Below are 14,524 nucleotides of genomic sequence, written 5' to 3' on the forward strand. Positions count from 1 at the left end.
TGTTTGAGCACCACTTCACTTGTACGCCCGTCAACACGGGCGCCAAAATCAGACGAATCGTCTCTGATTATCAGCACTGTAAGGTAAGGTCCGTCACTACCTGACGCGGGCTGGGCAGGTATATAAAGAGCTATTTCTTTGATAACTCTTCAACAACAGCTTTCTTATGAGCTACAGCACTGGTGACAAGCGTCATTGAGTGTACCAGCCCACCTCGGTCTAGTGTTTTGATGAGATCATAGTGCACTTTAGCAATGGAGACACCTACTTCTTTTTTCACTATCAGTGCCTCCGTGCATCTTTCGCGTGTGAGTTCTTTTTTTTTTTTTTCAATGCAACCTATAGACGGCGCATCCCGCCGCCGCGTAGACCAAGACCGGTATGATGCCTCATCTTCGAAAGCGCCTCCTGAGACAACACTACGTTGCAGCAAGTAGTTGTCTTGCTTGTTTCCCTAGGTCAAGGTCCTACCATCGTTCATCAACGCTACAACTGCCAGCTGTGGTGGCCGTCGGCAGCGTGCTCTGCAACCGCAATTTGTTTTCACATTCCCATGCCTGTCTTACAGACATGTGGTATTGGGCGCCAGCTAACTGCCTTTACTTACCAGAGCGGTCTTCTTATGAGTCCGTTGGAATTTTGTCCAGCAGAACGTAAGGAAACTTGAGCTCATCAAAACGGTACCTGGTGCTTGCACTAAAGCGCTGTGTTGTTTGGGAAGGGCGGCAAGGGTCTCTTCCGTTATCTTACCATTGTCGTAGCTCATCGTTGTTTCCTCCCACAGTACTAGCCAATCAAGGAGCCTGTGCAGGAAGTTGATTTTTGGATCGACCAGTTAAAACACCGGTTTTTAGTACTGAACAAGAAGAAAGGGGGTTAACCGAGCGGCCCGTTTTTTATTCATCATATCATAAGAAGCCAACAAACACTGACATCAAAGACAACAGAGGGGAAATTACTTGTGCTTAAGAAATAAAATAATGTAATGATAAATTAATGGAAATGAAATTGGTTGAAAAAACAACTTGCCGCAGCTGGGGAACGATCCGACATCTTCGCATTACGCGTGCGATGGTCTACCAATTGAGCTTAAAACTTAAATGTTGAGGTTTTACTTGCCAAAACCACTTTCTCATTATGAGGCCCGTCGTAGTGGAGGACTCCGGAAATGACGACCAGCTGGGGTTCTTTAACGTGCACCTAAATCTACCCATTGAGCTACCGCGGCGCCGTCTCCCCATCCACTTTCTTGGGTATTTATGTTTCCTAGTAGAACCCTTGGAGTGTTAGTCAGCAGAAATCATTCCCCACCTGCGGCAAGGTGTTTCTTTTTTTTTCATGCATTTTCATTTCCATTAATTTATCATTTCTTTATTTAAGTTATTATGCACAAGTAAATTCCTCTATGTTATCCTTGGTGTCAGTGCTTGTTGGCTTCTTATGATACGGTTCTTGGTACTGGTCTCTCAGGTGGTCTCCTTTGCGCTAGTTTTCGCGTTCACAACGTTTCACCATTTCACGATAACCTCAATAATCGTCGCCGTTCCTTCTCAATGGTACAGGTTTTGCTTTGTGCCAGTGGCTCCATGGCCACGGGGTTACAGTGTTATTATATATTTACAAGGCAAGCTTCACATCTTGTCTCTACAAACAGGGTTAGCCCAAATAGCTTGTGGCTTCGTGTTCGCTGTGTTCTCGCAAGGTTGGTGTAGTGGATCCGATTCCGCCGCCGCCACCGCCGTGAGCGTCTGCACAACGAGCGGATGTTTATGTTCGCGGCGCCGGCCTCCTCCCCGGCGTGGAAGTCACGTACAATAAAGTTTCAGTTTCACCGCCGCTCGGCTGCTCGCCGGTCGCTCTCAAAGTTCGGTCTCTTCTCTCTGCGCGCGTCTGTCTATAGCGGACGCATTTCGCGCCCCTATAGCTTGGTGACCCGGACTTAGCAAGCTCACGCAATGGACGACGAAATGAACACTACAGTATTGAGCAACGACGCCCCGGCTCCTCAGCCCCAATCAACAGTGCCAGGCGACATCCCTGCCCCCAGCGCTGCCATGGACGCCATTTCCAGTGCCCAGCTGAGGCTGCCGCCGTTTTGGCCGAAGAATCCCGCCGTGTGGTTCACGCAAGTAGAAGCCCTCTTCGATCTGCGGCGCATCACATCGCAACGTGTGATGTACCTGCATGTCGTCTCAGCACTTTCCTCCGAGGTAGCTGATGAGTTCGACGACGTCATGAGAGCCCCACATCCGGCCACGCCCTACGACCATTTCAAGGCCATAGTGCTCACACGCAAAACCGTGTCCGAGAGAAGCCGCTTGCAGCAACTCCTCAACGCGGAAGAACTCGGCGATCGCCGACCATCGCAGCTATTACATCGGATGCGACAGCTACTCGGCGACCGTACCCAAGACTCCGAGAGTCCACTATTGCGCGAGCTGTTTCTGCAACGCTTGCCTCAGACACTTGTCGTGGTTTTGGCAGCTGCGGATGATATGCCTCTTGACAAACTGGCAGAACTCGCGGACCGCGTGAACGACTACTCCGGCGCAAGCTCCGCTGTGTCCTCGACCACTGTCACATCAGACCTCGAGGCCCGGCAATCTCGCCTCGAGGAGAAAATTGACAGGCTGATGGACACCATGGCAGCAATGCAGATGGACAGGCCTCGTCGCTCTCCACTGGCGAGGGGTGGCTCACGTTCGCGTTCCCGTTCCCGCCCAAGACACACTTCTGACGGCTTCTGCTGGTACCACACCAGGTTCGGCGCCAGCGCTGCAAAATGTCGACAGCCTTGTCGCTGGCAGGGAAACATGGAAGCGAGTCACTAATGGCGGCGCGTGACTCAACCGCTACGGGAAGCCGCCTATTCTACATCACAGACAGGATCGCAGGCCATTGCTTTCTTGTGGACACTGGTGCAGAGGTAAGCGTCATTCCTGCCTCTCGCCAGGACCGACACCGTTGTCCGAGGACTGCGCCTTTGCAAGCTGTAAATACATCCACAATCGCAACATATGGCCAACGCTCCCTCACCATTGACCTGGGCCTGCGTCGCATATTTCGGTGGATTTTCATCCTCGCCGACGTGCGCTTCGCCATATTAGGTGCGGACTTTCTTACCCATTTCGGTTTGAACGTGAATCTCCGCTCCCGTCAACTTGTGGACTGTACGACCAGCCTCTCCGTACAAGGTATCCTCGCACCGCTGTCCGCCTCTACGCAACCAGCTCCGCATTCGCCATCATCAGAATTTGCCTCTATCCTCAGTGAATTTCCTGAACTTACCAAACCTACCAATTTGGAACTTCCAGTGCGGCACACTGTGACGCACCACATCGTCACCACGGGTCCTCCAGCGTCCTGCAAGCCACGACGTCTTGCTGGAGAACGCCTCGCCACAGCTCGCAGAGAATTTGATCACATGCTGCAGTTAGGCATAATCCGCCCATCGTCAAGCAGCTGGTCATCTGCCCTACACATGGTGCCCAAGCGCGACCCCGCAGATTGGCGCCCTTGTGGAGACTATCGTGCATTGAATGCCCGCACTGCTCCCGACCGGTACCCGCTCCCGCACATTCACGACTTTGCTACCACTCTTGCTGGAACAACCATATTTAGCAAGATTGACCTAGTCAAGGCATATCATCAAATTCCTGTGGAACCAGCGGACATACCGAAGACTGCCATCACAACACCTTTTGGCCTATTCGAGTATGTCCGTATGCCATTCGGGTTACGGAACGCAGGCCAAACTTTCCAACGCTTCATCAACGAAGTCATACGCGGTCTGCACTTCGTCATCGCCTATCTTGATGATCTGCTCGTGGCAAGTTCTTCACCAGAGCAGCACGCTGACCATCTGCGGTTGCTGTTTTCGCGACTGCAGGAACATGGCTTAACTATCAACACAGCCAAATGTGTCTTTGGTGTTGACAACGTCGAATTTCTTGGACACCTTGTCACACCTGAAGGAATCAAGCCATTGGACAGAAAGGTTCAAGCTCTGCGGGATTTTCCACGTCCAACGTCGCTTCGCAAGCTCCGCGAATTTCTCGGGCTTCTGAACTTCCATCGTCGGTTCCTGCCGAATATAGCGCGCATCATTCTACCTCTGACCGACATGCTGAAGGCTCCAAAAACACCATCTGCGATCTTGGGGTGGACATCCGAAGCAGACGCCGCCTTCCAAGAAGCCAAGAATGCCCTGGCACAAGCCACCCTCCTAGTGCATACCCTAACTGACGCGCCCATGCGGCTCATCACCGACGCCTCCTCCAGTGCCGTTGGTGCAGTTTTACAACAATTCCAGCAGAATCTGTGGTGTCCACTCGGTTTCTTTTCGCAGAAGATGAAGCCGGCAGAGACTCGATACAGCACTTTCGACCGCGAACTCCTCGCTGTCTACCTTGGCATTCGCCACTTTCGCCACCTTCTCGAAGGTACCGTGTTCCACGTACTGACGGATCATAAGCCACTAACATTCGCTTTCCGTGGAAACCACAGCACACACACGTCCCGGCAAATTCGGCACCTGCATTTTATTTCCGAATTCACAACCGACCTACGGTACATCGAAGGACCCGTTAAATCGGCTGCCGATGCCTTGTCACGTGTCGACGCGCTTTCCACTGCTGCTGTGGATTTCGACATCATCGCAGAGGCACAACATTCTGACAACGAGCTGCGTGACCTGCGTGCAGGGTCCACATCTCTCTCGTTTGCTGAGGTGCCACTGCCGTTCTCCTCAGGTACGATCGTCTGCGACATGTCAACAGGCTGTGCCCGTCCATTTGTGCCTTCCTCGCACCGTCGTCAAGTTTTTGGCAAGCTACACGACTCGAGCCATCCAGGTGTTCGCGCCACTCAGCGCCTCATCACCTCCCGTTATGTGTGGCCCGGCATCAACGCAGATGTCCGCCGCTGGGCTCGAGAATGTCAACGCTGCCAACGTGCAAAAACGACCCGCCACACCAAGTCACCACTTCAACCCTTCCGTCCGCCTGACTCTCGCTTTGACCACGTTCACATCGACATTGTCGGTCCGCTGCCTTCATCGCGTGGTAAACGATACATCCTCACCTGCGTTGACCGCTACACGCGCTGGCCTGAAGCGTTTCCCGTACACGATATTACGGCGCCAACCGTGGCGTCCGTATTCGTAGCCGGTTGGATATCTCGTTTCGGCTGCCCCAGCGTGGTAACAACCGACCGCGGACGGCAATTTGAAAGTGAGCTCTTCGGAGCGTTAACAAGCATCCTCGGTATCCGCCACATCCACACAACTGCATACCATCCGTCAGCAAATGGAATGGTGGAAAGGCTTCACCGCCAGTTGAAAGCCGCCCTCATCGCCCGCGACGCTCGAACTTCATGGGTCGACGACCTGCCGCTAGTTCTATTAGGCATTCGGTCGGCCATAAAAGAGGACCTCGGGTGTACTGCTGCCGAAATGGTCTACGGGACGACACTACGTCTACCCGGCGAATTCTTCGCACCCCCTGCAGTCCCCAACCTCTCGCCTCCTGCCTACGTTGAGCAACTTCGGTCACTCTTCGAGCGCTTGCGACCTACATCACCTCGACAGCGCTTGTTACGAACTTTCACCGGTGCCACCAGTGTTACGACATCCAACCGGTGCCAGCAGTGTTACGAACTTTCACCGCTGCACCACGATTACGGCTTTGTGGTCCCGTAGCGCTCGTCACCCGTTTCGTGACAGAGCGTTGGTAGCGAAGACTCCGAGCCTGGCGTCGATGAGAATAACAAAAGGGACTTTATACATTATATACAGGTTATCATACAGGACATGAACGGATCGGCACTGGGGCCGAGAGCTCACACAAACGCGACTGTTCTCGCACGACGGCGTCCGGCGAAAACGCGTGACACATCTCACCCCAGTCGGGAGCGACCCTCTCTCCAGGTGGGGTCGGCGGATCCTGTTTTCGAGCGGCGTGTCTCTGCTTTTATAATCCCCGAGGCCCATTGTCACTCAACCGGCCCAATACAAAGTCAGCACACGACGGTCGTCCGAGGGGTCCAACCAGCGACCGCGCTGGCCACCCGGTTCAAAGTTCGCGCGCGCGGTGACCTCCAGGCAAGGGAGGTGCGGCGCCGGGCTGTCGGGCACACGCGGACACGTCAAAACACGCTGCTCCGCCGAGGCTTCTCCCGCACGAAGGCGCAGCATCTTGACTTGTGAAGGGAGAATTATGGCGCTCGCAGGATAGATTCTGCATCTTGCAGATTCGGGATCCGGGCTTGTGGTAATGGCACAACAGCATCCCCGCCCTCAGATAAGGCGCCGGGAAGACGAGCTGCCTCCACGTGGCTCGGATGCCAGGCGCGCACGTTCGTCAGGCTCGTCCAAGTTCACGTCCAGTGTCGGGACGCCAGGTAACCTCACGTGCCCAGGTCCGACTCGCCAGGACAGGAGCTCTGCTCACCACGTCGTCGCCAAGGCACCTTGACCAGCTCCGCTCGGGTCGTTCCTAAGACCTTGCTTCTCGCCACTGGTCCCGCTTGGTCGTTCTGCAGCTTGCAAAACCGACCGGCAAAAGGCAACACCCAACACGAACAAGTGCCCTCTGTCTCCCGTCAAACACCAGACAAGGCCATAATTCAAATCAACCTAACTAAATTGCTATCCCTCTTTTTGCTCCCGCTGCAACAAGAGGCAGGTGTACGATCTAGCACACAAGGCTCAAACAATCAGTTTTCAAATCAACAACTCAACAAAATAGAAACAATTATTAATCAGCAATAATAATTACAAATAGAATGGTCCCCTTGAAATCACTTGGACCGAAAACATACTTCTGAGGAAGCAAATGAGGTCATTCATTTTTCCCGGCGATATTTTCGCGGAATCTGAAGCTGCTTATATTTGCGACCCTGCTTATCCGTGTAGCGGCGGTACAATAAGCCAGGTTCCTTGCCAAATGAAACCCCCTTTTTTCCCACTCCCCGTTTGACGCTCTTCCTCAGATCGGCTAATGAACAATCTTCCTGTTGCTCGCGAATCAGACTTTTTCTTTCAACTGCAGCCTGCTCCTGCCGGCTGGCGGAAACCGGAGCGAGTGCGGAGCCCGCGTCGCCTAATTGCGGCGTCGAGTCTATATCGCGGCTAGCACTGCACGCGTCACTCCCACTCACTTCCAGGACCCGCTCGTCTAGGCCAGCCTCCGAGCTCTGCCTCTCCCGTGACTGCTCGCCACTCAAGTTACCGTGATCGGTCCGTGTGCCGCACCGCCTTTCGCTTCCCGACGCTAAGTCAAGTTCCCTCGACAGCGGGCGCGCTTTGGATCGCGTGGGGGCCATGTACGCCACGTCGGCAAAGAATGATTTGCCGTGATCCCTCAGCAACTGCTCCGAGCTATTTGAGAAGAGGTAGGAAAATTGCTCCGGGAGGGCGGCTGACACAGCGGCTTCGGTGTTAAGTTTTCCAAACTCTCCTTCAATGCTAACCGTTGCGATCGGTAAACAGACACTCTCCTTCTCGGCCACTTGCCGTATCCTAACGCACTCTCCCGTAAAATCACTCGAGGAGACGAAAGACGGGTGAACAACGTCCATAGTTGCTGCAGAGTCCCGCAGTGCTCGGCACTTCTTGCCGTTTACCTTAATTTCCTGCACATAGGGCTCCAATAGACGTATGTTTTTGTGAGTTTCCTGTATCGTTGCAAAAGCAATTCTCTCTGGGCAGCTTGCAGCGATGTGCCCTTGCTTTTTGCAATTGTAGCAGGTTAACGGTCTCCGTTTTTCAAAAGAACGCGTCATTTCGTTTCGCTGTTTCGGACCATCGTCATCATTCTGAGATGCATTCTGTCCATCCCTTACAGTTTCTTTGGGAAGGGACTCGTCGTCCCGAAACTCGCGACGCGTGATTTCCTTCCGTTCGTCGGGCTTCCCGTAAAACCCATCTCTTCTATCTGCTTTTTCTATGCGCACTGCCTTGCTGTGCAAGCTGCGGCGAGTGTAATACTCTTCCGCTAACTCTGCTGCCTTGTTTAGCTTAACCTCCTTTAGCCTATCTTGCAGCCAGAGCCGGACATCCTCATCAATGCAACGGTAGAACTGCTCCAACGCGATGCATTCGACAATTTTGTCGCGGTCGTCGTACACCTCTTCGCCCTTCAGCCATTCCACCAGGTCGGCTTTTAGACGAAACGCGAAGTCAACATTCGACTCCTTACCCTTTTTTGCATACCGGAACCTCTGCCGGAAAGCTTCGGGCGACAATTTGTACTTCCGCAGTAGCGCTTCCTTCACATCACTGTAGCTCTCAAACGCCTCTTTCGATAAGCAAGTTATTACGTCTGATGCCTCCCCAGGAAGCAACGCTAACAGATTCTGTGCCCAGAGGGATCGCTCAATGCTATTCCGTTCGCACACGTGCTCAAATTTCACGAGGTATTTGGCCATATCCTCTCCGACGACAAAGGGTGGAAGTTGATCGCGTATTCTTGGAACATTAGAAGTGAGACTAGGCGCTGGCGAGCTATTTCGGGTCTCCAACTCTTTCATTTTAAGCTCGTGCTCACGTCGCTCCCTCTCTCTCCTTTCCTCCTTTTCCTCCTCGCGAAGTTCCTTTTTTCTCCTTTCCTCCCGACGTTCATTGATATCCGCCCAGACCTCAGCGGCTTCCTCAGCCGTTACGTCCCCAGTCCTCATGACCTCAAGGATCGCATTCTTTCTTTTGGTCGAGCCCAACTCAATGCCCAACTCCTCACAAATTTCGAGAAGTTCCTTCACCTTGTACTTCTCCATCGTTCACACTGTCCTCCTGCTGTTTACCCTTTTTGAATATACCTGCCGTACGCTACTATAACACTACTAGTAAGACATATGCAAGTATTTCACACACTGCCCTGTTTACCCCCTTAGCATCCCCTGGTTTTCAAAACACTCTTACTAGGCTTGAAACACACAAGGTTATCACAATGCAACACCAAATCCTTCCCTAAGCTACTATAACCTGTGTCAAAGAAAGTCTGGTGTTTGAGGTAAACTTCAGGCACTCACCGCGCCGAGGTAGCTGATGCCGGTCAATCCCGTAGCTGCCATCCAGTGTTACGAACTTTCACCGGTGCCACCAGTGTTACGACATCCAACCGGTGCCAGCAGTGTTACGAACTTTCACCGCTGCACCACGATTACGGCTTTGTGGTCCCGTAGCGCTCGTCACCCGTTTCGTGACAGAGCGTTGGTAGCGAAGACTCCGAGCCTGGCGTCGATGAGAATAACAAAAGGGACTTTATACATTATATACAGGTTATCATACAGGACATGAACGGATCGGCACTGGGGCCGAGAGCTCACACAAACGCGACTGTTCTCGCACGACGGCGTCCGGCGAAAACGCGTGACACATCTCACCCCAGTCGGGAGCGACCCTCTCTCCAGGTGGGGTCGGCGGATCCTGTTTTCGAGCGGCGTGTCTCTGCTTTTATAATCCCCGAGGCCCATTGTCACTCAACCGGCCCAATACAAAGTCAGCACACGACGGTCGTCCGAGGGGTCCAACCAGCGACCGCGCTGGCCACCCGGTTCAAAGTTCGCGCGCGCGGTGACCTCCAGGCAAGGGAGGTGCGGCGCCGGGCTGTCGGGCACACGCGGACACGTCAAAACACGCTGCTCCGCCGAGGCTTCTCCCGCACGAAGGCGCAGCATCTTGACTTGTGAAGGGAGAATTATGGCGCTCGCAGGATAGATTCTGCATCTTGCAGATTCGGGATCCGGGCTTGTGGTAATGGCACAACACGCTCCACTTACGACGTTTTCGTAAGCAAAGACCTAGCTGCCTCAACTCACGTGTTCGTGCGCCGCGAAGGCATCCGGCCCGCACTTACTGCACCGTACGACGGCCCGTTCCAAGTGCTACAGCGCGGAGAAAAGACTTTTACTGTTTCTGTGAACGGCCGTGAAAACGTGATTTCAATCGACCGTGTGAAGCCTGCGTACATGGCAAACTTGTGCGTTCCTCTTGCACTCCCCACTCGTTCCCCGACCGATTCTCTCCCATCCGTACCCTGCCCCGTGAGCAAGCACGTGTCCTGGGCATCAGCGCGACAGCAGCGACCTTTGTATCTACGGGGGGGAGCCCTGTAGTGGATCCGATTCCGCCGCCGCCACCGCCGTGAGCGTCTGCACAACGAGCGGATGTTTATGTTCGCGGCGCCGGCCTCCTCCCCGGCGTGGAAGTCACGTACAATAAAGTTTCAGTTTCACCGCCGCTCGGCTGCTCGCCGGTCGCTCTCAAAGTTCGGTCTCTTCTCTCTGCGCGCGTCTGTCTATAGCGGACGCATTTCGCGCCCCTATAGTTGGTGTTGGATATCGCGTAATCTCAAGCGAGAGGCAGGACGACGCGGTCGCTCGCTCATGCTGCAGCCCTTCATCACACTAGCGCTGGGACAGCGGTTGCCCGCGGTCATCGATTTAGACCTGTTCATGTCCGCCTGTGCGCGCATGACACCGTGATTGTTAATTTCATTAGTAAGCGAACATTTAGTGCAATTTATATGGCCGTCGTTAAAACTACGACTTTTCAAGTCTAACGCTTTGCTGTCGCTATCAGTGCTTCGTCTTTCAGACGTAACTGTGCCTTTCTTCTTTCTGGACATCTTTGAGAGAACTGTTGTGATGGAACGGCGCGCCATTTGTCTCTTCGATTTCTGTGCAGTGAGATGGACGGCCAGATAAGTGCTGGAGCGCATGCCACATTCGTGACTCAGACAATGTAGTCACCAGAAACTGCATCGCTGTTCTACTTAGTAGCACCATCTCGAAAAGAGTTATAGGGACTTAAACAGCAAAAACAAAGAGAAAGAACAAGGAGAGAAAGGGAAAAAAGAAGGAAGAAACCAAGGGAACAACAAATGAAAGAAATATATAAGAAAAAATTATTTTAAATAGTGAAAGCGCAACTATCAAATTGATTAAAGCCTAATAACTAGCTGCTGTTTCCTGGGATATTATTTGATTTCTCATCGCACTAAGACAGAGTGAAACCATTGCGTTAATAGCAGCAGCAATAAACGCAAAAATAACGCATGCCTGTAGAAACAAGTTTCTCGTGTCTGCCCTACAACCTTATGTGTAGCCTCATGGTACCGCTGCAACCCGCATGCTCGGCGCTCCTCGCTACTTTCCTTTCGAGAAGCTGCGTCACACCGATAACGCGCATGCCGTTCGTGACTGGGAAGTACCGGGCTTCCAGCGTTAAAGAAAGGAAACGCGGGCAACACGGATGACGATTATTGTTGTGGGACAAGATACGCCCCAAAAGGGCGTAAATATTTCTAAGAGTGTAAAAACAGTTTGCACCCTTTGGGGTGCATATTTGTCCCACAACAATAATCGTCATCTGCCTTGCTTGCGTTTCCTTTCTTGAAAACTCGGCGCTCGCTACTTTCCTGTCGAGAATGCTGCGTCCCGCTGACAACGCGCATGCTGTTCGTGACTGGGAAGTACCCGGCTCGCAGCGTTAAAGGAAGGAAACGTGGACAAGACAGATGACGATTATTGTTGTGGGACAAGATAAACCCCAAAGTGAGTGAGTGAAGTAACTTTATTTTGGTCCAGAGAAGACGCAGGGAAGACCCCGCGCCACCCGGCTAGTCCCACGTAGGGACCGCCAAGCCGAGCTTGACGGCCCGATCGCGGGCACTCTGGACGGCCAGGGTTTGGTCGTTGAGTTCGGGGTTGCCCAAGAGCGCAGCCCACCTATCCTCGCTGAAGGAGGAGCCGATGGCTTCACACTCCCACAACACATGGTCCAATGTTGCCCTTAGTCCACAGGCAGGGCAGTCCGCACTGGGATATCTTTCAGGGTATATGACATGAAGAACCGCGAGGTTAGGGTATGCACGGGCTTGTAGAAGTCGAAGGGTAACCGCCCGCGCCCTACATAAGGCGGGGTGCGGGAGGGGGAAGACCCGTGGTGTAAATTTTTCTAAGAGTGCTGCAGTGTCAGAGTTGTCAGCCGTAGCTGTAGGAAGGAGCTTGACTCTTCGTCGGGACTTAGGAGAGCAGGATTTATTTACATTATATACATCTCAGACAAGACATATATCGACAGTCTATAGCATGACTCCCGTATGGAGCCCGCAAGACTAACATACAGCAAACAGTCTACGAGCACACAGCTCACGAGTGCATTTAGAGCATAACAACGAGCACACAGCGAGCACTAGTACATATCTAACATGACAACGAGCACACAAAGAGCACACTCTAGCAGCCGGCAATCGCTGCTTATAAGCACATGGTCCCCCCTTGATTCCAAGCGGATGGAAACATTCGTCCAGTCATCGTTCGACGTCACCGTTCGACGTCACCGAAGATGACCCGCCCTTTTGGAGGTGGAGGAGGGCTCACATACACGTGCCGCACACACGCACTGGTGTCAAGGTCCGGAGCCGACGTCAGAGCGGTTTCGTAGAACTCTGCTCCGTCCCGGGTGGCGCTGCTGGGTAGCACATTGACTGGTGTCTCGAAAAGCTCATGGGGAGGTTCCACCAATTACCTCCCCTCGAGAACTCCCCTGAGCTGACCCCGCGCCACGTGGCTGCCGGTTATTCGCAGTTTTCCGAAGTGCGCCCCGTCTGGTTGGATTGGAACACGTGCAGCGGGCTGAAATAGCTGGCACGTTGTCACCCCGTACGGCCATTCCTAACACCGGTCACGAACGGCATGCGCGTTATCAGTGTGACGCAGCTTCTCGAAAGGAAAGTAGCGAGCGCCGAGCTTTCAAGAAAGGAAACTCGGGCAAGAGAGATGACGATTATCGTTGTGGGACAAGATAAGCCCCAAAGGGTGTAAATATTTCTAAGAGTGTAAGAGTGTTGTATCTCATTGTTCTTTCTTGTGTCCTTGTCATTTATGCGCAACTCTGTACATAGTGGCATACTGACATGTCCAAACCTTATCTTTCGGCGTATGCAGTAGCTGCAAAGCATGGCCTTTGAGATTGGTTTTATCATTCGCGCCTATCGCACGTTGACAGGATGATTAGGAGGGACGCGGACAAGACCAACTTCGAATTTTTACCTGACAAATCATGTGGATACTCTGCTGCGTCCACAAACATGGTACCCCTGTCTTTGGCATGGAGATCGATGAGCGCCTTGGCCCTCGCCGCCCGCCGCTCTTTGTGGAACTCAGGGTTCATATTTCTTGGTACCGGACATACCCGTAGCCGTCTACTAATTGCGTCCGGTACAGGCACCTCTGTATTTCGGGTCCAATTTCGACTGCAGGGCATTCGCCGCTGCAGTCGTCGGGGCATCGACCGGTGCAACTAGAACAGCGGCGAGTGTGCGGACTCGAGGGGCGCATCAAGCCGAGGAGGTGGCCATGGCTTTGGCCATCGCCGACCCCGAGTGCACGACTGTGCTCTGTGATTCTAGGACGGCAGTGAAAAATTACGCCAGAGCAAGGGTGTGTGGTGAAGCCGCGCGTGTGTTGCGTGTGGTCGATCTCGCGAGTGAAAGTCGGTGTGTGGTGATAAAGTGGTTTCCGGCCCACATGGGCAGTGATGTGTCGGATCGCGGCAACGCTAACCACAACGAGACGGCGAACGCGGCGGCGCGAGGACTAACCAACCGTGCCGCTGCTACTACAGCCGACCCGTCGTGGTGGTGGGAAACCAAGGACAAAATGACTTCCTACAATGAAATTGTGAAATGGTACCGACTAGAGCGGAGGACTATGCCGCCACCTCATCCGGGCTTGACCCGTAAAGAGGCGGTTTTATACCGACAACTTCAAACGGGGTCGTTATTCACCCCGGTGCTGATGAGGCACGTGTGTCCAAGTGTTTATGAAAGTGATCTGTGTTGTGTGTGCCGAAAGGAAAGAGCCACTGCAGCTCACATCCTTTGGGACTGCGCTAAGAATCCGCATGAAGCTGCAACACTAACAACGATCCCGCCGCGGCTCGAGGCCGCAACGAGATGCTATGACCAAGATGTTCAAACCCAGGCCGTCCGGCAGATCTCGGCGGCCCTCGAAAGGCAACGACCGAGCGAAACCGGAGGGAGGCTGCCACCCCAAAGGAGGGGCAGGCGCGGTCGACCAAAGGGAATAGTGCGGCCGCGGCCGAAGTAGAGGCGCCACACGCCGCGAAGACGTCATGGCCGCGTCACGGTAACGCCTCCCTAACAGGGGAAGGCTAACCGTTCTGCAGGCGTTCAGAACAAAGTTTCGTCACTCACTCACTCACTCACTCACCTGACAAATCAGGCAAGTAACAGTGTTCCAGATCATGAAATTTAATGATGTTGTCAGCAGGAACAAAGTACCGCTAAGTAAACCTCGCAGGCCGTGCTGGCCTGAGTTAAGCGGTCAAAGCGTCAAGGTAACGTTATGGATGGATGGATGGATGCAAAACTTTAATAAGGTCCTGAGGTACGTGACTCAGCGCGCCGCGAGCGGCTTCCACGTTGGGACAGTCAGGCCTTGCCCGACCGCCGCATCGTGGCCCCTCTGGACAGCCCGTAGTTGCGCCCGGGCATCGGGG

The sequence above is a fragment of the Dermacentor albipictus genome, chromosome 1 (assembly GCF_038994185.2).
Source record: "Dermacentor albipictus isolate Rhodes 1998 colony chromosome 1, USDA_Dalb.pri_finalv2, whole genome shotgun sequence".
In the NCBI taxonomy this organism is placed as follows: Eukaryota; Metazoa; Arthropoda; class Arachnida; order Ixodida; family Ixodidae; genus Dermacentor; species Dermacentor albipictus.